Here is a 6517-nt window from a genome sequence, read left to right on the forward strand (position 1 = left end):
ATGAAATTAGAATGCTTTCTAACATCATGCACAAAGATAAACTCAAAATGGATTAAAGACCCAAATTTAAGACCAGAAACTATAAAACTTAGAGGAAAACATAGGCAGAACACTCGATGACAAAAATCAAAGCAAGATCCTCTATGACCTACCTCCTAGAGGAATGGAAATAAAAACAAATGTAAACAAGTGGGACCTGATTAAACTTAAAAGCTTTTGCACAGCAAAGGAAACTATAAGCAAGGTGAAAACAACCCTCTGAATGGGAGAAAATAATAGCAACTAAAACAACTGACAAAGGATTAATTTCCAAAATATGCAAGCAGATCATACAACTCAATGCTAGAAAAACAAACAACCCAATCAAAAAGTGGGAAAAAGACCTAAACAGACATTTCTCCAAAGAAGACATACAGATGGCTAACAACCACATGAAAAGATGCTCAACATCTCTCATTATTAAAGAAATGCAAATCAAAACTACAATGAGATATCATGTTACACCAGTCAGAACGGCCCTCATCAGAAAGTCTACAAACAATAAATGCTGGAAAGGGTATGGAGAAAAGGGAACACTCTTGCACTGTTGGTGGGAATATAAATTGATACAGCCACTATGGAAGATGGTATGGGGATTCCTTTAAAAACTGGGAATAAAACTACCATATGATCCATCAATCCCACTCCTATGCATATACCCTGAGGAAACCAAAATTGAAAGAGACACATGTATCCCATTGTTCATTGCAGCACTATTTACAATAGCTAGACCAAGGAAGCAATCTAGATGTCCATCGACAGATGAATGGATAAAGAAGTTGTGGTATATATACACAATGTAATATTACTCAGCCATAAAAAGGAATGCATTTGAGTCAGTTCTAATTAGGTGGATGAACCTAGAACCTATTATGCAAAGTGAAGTGAGTAAGAAAGAGAAAGATAAATACCATATTCTAACACATATATATGGAATCTAAAAGAATGGTACTGAAGAATTTATTTGCATGGCAACAATGAAGAAACAGACATAGAGAATAGACTTATGGACATGGGGAGGGGGAAGAGAGGGTGTGATATATAGAAAGAGTAACAGGGAAACTTACATTACCATATGTAAAATAGATAGTCAATGGAAATTTGTTGTATGGCTCATGAAACTCAAACAGGGGCTCTGTATCAACCTAGAGGGGTGGGATGGGGAGGGAGATGGGAAGGAGGTTCAAAAGGGAGGGTATATATGTATACCTATGGCTGATTCATGTTGAAGTTTGGCCAAAAACAGCAAAATTCTGTAAAGCAATTATCCTTGAATAAAAAATAATAAAAATAATACAAACTTTTTAAAAAGATAGAAAACAAAAGAGTAAGCCAGAAACTAGGAAGAAAACTGAAAAAAAAAAAACCCATATATTTGTCAAAGAAATTAGATCCAGAAAACATAATTTCTTTGCCTAAATAGGGCATCCCCAATGACACAGCAGGTAAAGAATCCACCTGCAGTGTAAAAGACACAGGAGACGTGGGTTCAGTCCCTGGGTTGGGAAGATTCCCTGGAGAAAGAAATGGCAACCCCTCTAGTGAGAAGGGGATGCCCAGGAAAAGATGGTTGGATGGCATCGCTGACTCGATAGACATGAGCTTGAGCAAGCTCCAGGAGTTGGTGATGGACTGGGAAGCCTGGCATGCTGTAGTCCATGAGGTCGCAAAGAGTTGGACACCACTGCACCACTCAAATGAACTGAACTAATTAGTATTCTTGCCTGAAAAATCCCATAGACAGAGGAGCTTGGTAGGCTACAGTTCAGTGGGTTGTAAAGAGTAAGGCACGGCTGAGCAACTAAGCACTATGCCTCAATAAGGTAAACATTTTAAAAAAATACCAGCACACTTGAAAATACCTTTTGAAAGGCAGATTTGAAGATTATATTGCAACGTACAATAAACTCATGGAAAAGTACTCAGTATCTCTTCAAATAAATGCAAATCAAAACTATAATGAGTATCACAGCATGCCCACTAACCTAGCCAAAATTAAAAGTTCTGTCAGCACCAGTGTTGGTGAGTAAGTAGAGCAATAAGGACCTTCATGTGTTGCTGAATGAGATGCCAAGTTGTATAATACCTATTGAAAAATTCATTAGTTTCTTAAGATGTCAAACATAAACACACTAAGGCAGATCAATTGTAAGTTATAAAACTTTTCTGAGAAAATGAAGCAGAGACCTACAAAAGATTCATAAGAGAAAGTTCATAGCACTTTTATCCATAGTAACTCCCAAACTGGAAAAAACACAAATGTTTATAAAAAATCAGATCAGATCAGATCAGTCGCTCAGTCGTGTCCGACTCTTTGCGACCCCATGAATCGCAGCACACCAGGCCTCCCTGTCAATCACCAACTCCCGGAGTTCACTCAGACTCACGTCCATCGAGTCAGTGATGCCATCCAGCCATCTTATCCTCTGTCGTCCCCTTCTCCTCTTGCCCCCAGTCCCTCCCAGCATCAGAGTCTTTTCCAATGAGTCAGCTCTTTGCATGAGGTGGCCAAAGTACTGGAGTTTCAGCTTTAGCATCATTCCTTCCAAAGAAATCCCAGGGCTGATCTCCTTCAGAATGGACTGGTTGGATCTCCTTGCAGTCCAAGGGACTCTCAAGAGTCTTCTCCAACACCACAGTTCTAAAGCATCAATTCTTCGGCGCTCAGCCTTCTTCACAGTCCAACTCTCACATCCATACATGACCACAGGAAAAATCATAGCCTTGACTAGACGGACCTTTGTTGGCAAAGTAATGTCTCTGCTTTTGAACATGCTATCTAGGTTTGTCATAACTTTCCTTCCAAGAAGTAAGCGTCTTTTAATTTCATGGCTGCAGTCACCATCTGCAGTGATTTTGGAGCCCAGAAAAATAAAGTCTGACACTGTTTCCACTGTTTCGCCATCTATTTCCCATGAAGTGGTGGGACCAGATGCCATGATCTTCGTTTTCTGAATGTTGAGCTTTAAGCCAACTTTTTCACTCTCCACTTTCACTTTCATCAAGAGGCTTTTGAGTTCCTCTTCACTTTCTGCCATAAGGGTGGTGTCATCTGCATATCTGAGGTTATTGATATTTCTCCCGGCAATCTTGATTCCAGCTTGTTTTCCAGTCCAGCGTTTCTCAGGATGTACTCTGCATAGAAGTTAAATAAACAGGGTCAAAAATAGAATGGATTAATGAGTCATGAAATATACATGTGTACATTGTAATGTAAACATATAATACATAGCTATACAAAGATAGTACAGACTGATACATTAGGTAATGTAGATGAAATTCACAATCATTATGAAGAAAAAAAGCCAGATGCAAAAGAATATACATTTTTCTCCTCAAGTGGTAGAATCTTTATGTTCTTATTTTGAACTTGGACCAAACTTTGTGTTTGCCTCAGTAAATAGATTATGATAAAAGTGATACAATGTGATTTCTGAAACTAAATCATAAAAGTTCCATGCACTTCTCCCTTACTCTCTTGGAATCCTGCTCTTGGAACCTACCAACACCGTTGAGTAAATCCAAGCAGTCTGGAGAGGAACTGAATTCTCAGCCCATGTTGTGAGCTGACCCATGATAGCATCCACTTGCTACGGAGGTGAATACTTGTTCTGAAAGCATACCCCGTAATCTCAGTCAGGCTTCCCTAACTGATGTCATTCAGAGTAAAAGTGAGCCATTCCCACTGACCTATATCCAAATTGCCAATTTGCAAAGAAAATAAATGGTTGTGGTTGTTTTAAGCTGCTAAGTTTTGTAGTGATCTAATATATACTTTTCTACTGGTCATGTGTGGATGTGAGAGTTGAACTATAAAGAAAGCTGAGCACCAAAGAATTGATGCTTTTGAACTGTGGTATTGGAGAAGACTCCTGAGAGTCCCTTGGACTGCAAGGAGATCCAACACGTCCATCCTAAGGGAGATCAGTCCTGGGTGTTCATTGAAAGGACTGATGTTGAAGCTGAAATTCCAATACTTTGGCCACCTGATGCAAAGAGCTGACTCATTGGAGAAGACCCTGATTCTGGGAAAGATTGAGGGCAGGAGGAGAAGGGGACAACGGACAATGAGATGTTTGGATGGCATCATCAACTCGATGGACATAGATTTGGGTGGACTCCGGGAGTTGGTGATGAACAGGGAAGCCTGGCGTGCTGCGATTCATGCAGTTGCAGAGTCGGACATGATTGAGTGACTGAACTGAACTGAATATATACCTATAGTACTTGTAACATTCTAATACAGGAAGTAGGGTACTAGTGTAACCAAAACATAAAACATGCAGCTTTGGCTTTGGGCTGTGAAGTAAATGGAAGCTAAAAGGAATTTGAAAAGAGGATTTGGAAAAGTTAAAGGGACTAGAGGAGGCTGCAGGTGAGAGGGAGCAAAAATGAATTTATTACTAGAAACCTGAGAAGAGAGTCCTTTGTTATTCAATGGTGGAAATTGTGGCAGCAGTGTTCTCCTTGATTGTGTTAGTGATAGGGTTGAGTTATGCTAGAGAGATTTTCAAGAGTAGTATTAGAAGTGCCACTTGCCTTCTAATTTTCTATGATAAAATGTGAGAAGAAGATGTTCTAAGAATAAACTCTTAAATATATTAGAACCAGGACTTTCTGGTAGAAAAACAAGACAGTTTCTTATTTCTAGCCTCTCCAGATGGCAGACGATTCTCAAATTAAGTAAGAGTATAAGGCTGTGGGACCATTCTTTTAAGGATTCTTGGAGGACCCTCTCTGGCTTTGAGTATGGTCCCATGGCAGCCTCAAAGGGAATCTCAGGTATAGGAGGGCTTATCTCTTAGAGAACTGTTGGTGTCACTCTTATCTACTTGAGTGTATTCATAAGCTGATATATAAGAAATTCACAAGATTTTTAAAAGAATTGTAGCAAGTGGTACTGAAAGCAAGGGAGGTTATACAAAATGAAAAGAGGCCTTTGCCCGCCCCCCCCCCCCAATTTTTTTGAACAAGAAACAAACTGTGATGTCTAATCAGTTGCAAACATGGTCCACTCATTATGGAAAAGTATGGATGGCTCAGAAAGCAGGCTTAGAGCTTAAAGAATGGCAGGAGCCACAGAGAACAAATTCCAGGAATATGACTGAGTCTTCATCAAGAAAATGGCAACATGTTTCTGACTGGATTGAAAAATTACTCTAGACAAGTTACTGGTGTGAGTGTTCTGTTTTCTTCTTTCAGATGGTTGGGATCATAGTAGTTATCCTGTGCTGTTCCTCTGTTGTTCTTTCATTTATGGACATCAGATAATCTGTTTTAGTTCACAATTTTTTTTCATATGGAATAGAATAAATCTCAAGGAGCTGTGCTTATATGGGAGGGAGAGAAAGGCAGAGAGAGAGACGCAAAATGTAAGTAAAAAGGTACATTTATAAGAAAGTGCCCTAGCCTATTCTTGTGCCTTTATTATTTTTGAGCTTGAAGTTGTATTGAAACATAAATACTTACACAAATAATAAAGTAAAAAAAAAAAACTCCAAAAATCTCTGATTTCTAATTCTTCATGAACTCATTTCAGCTATTTCAGCTCTTACTTTGTTCTCTGAGCAAAAATCACTAAATTTATATAACTCAGCATTAGGCAATAAATTGCCTCTTCACATTTAATAATACATATCCTTTCATTTGTGCTTGTCTTTGCTGTCTACACAGGGAAGATGGAATAACTCAACAGTTAAAGGCAAGACTTTGGATTGACTCCCATCTCTTTCTCTAACTTGTTCTACGACCCTGCTGCTGCTGCTAAGTTGCTTCAGTTGTGTCCGACTCTGTAAGACCTCATAGAGGGCAGCCCGTTAGGCTCCTCTGTCCCTGGGATTCTCCAGGCAAGAACACTGGAGTGGGTTGCCATTTCCTTCTCCAAACGACCCTAGTAAGTTATTTAATCTCTACATCTTTCAGGTCCCTTACCTATAACTTAGAGATAATACTGATAAATTTGCCTTCCTCACTGGATAGTCGGGAGGATTAAGTCAGATAAAGAATGTTAAAAAGTTCCTATGGGGGCTCAATAAGTGTTAGCTATTATCATCATTTTCATTATAAAGGCTTTAAGCTCTTTGAGAATAAAGATTCCCTCTTAGACATTTGATTCTACAGAGAACACATTAAAGTTCTGACTGCACAATTGTATTCCATAAATGTCTCATTGATTAATGAAAGAGTTTTTATTATCCAAATCTATAACAAATGCAAAGAGTAATACATCAGGCATGTTATTTAGTGAAATGATTTTTGTATGAGAAAACAATTTTTGTAAAGATATACAGGAAACCATGATTGCAACTTGTCTCCTACAAAGACATAATGTTTTCTGTTACATAGAGTACATATAATCAGATTTTCCTTGTTTTTAGGAAAATATTATTCACATAAGTAAATATATTTTATAAGCTGAAAAAACTTTAGTTACTAGATGATCTTAAATTTTTAAAAGTGTTATTGGTAATACATTCAA

The sequence above is a fragment of the Bos javanicus genome, chromosome 6 (genome assembly GCF_032452875.1).
Source record: "Bos javanicus breed banteng chromosome 6, ARS-OSU_banteng_1.0, whole genome shotgun sequence".
NCBI lineage: Eukaryota > Metazoa > Chordata > Mammalia > Artiodactyla > Bovidae > Bos > Bos javanicus.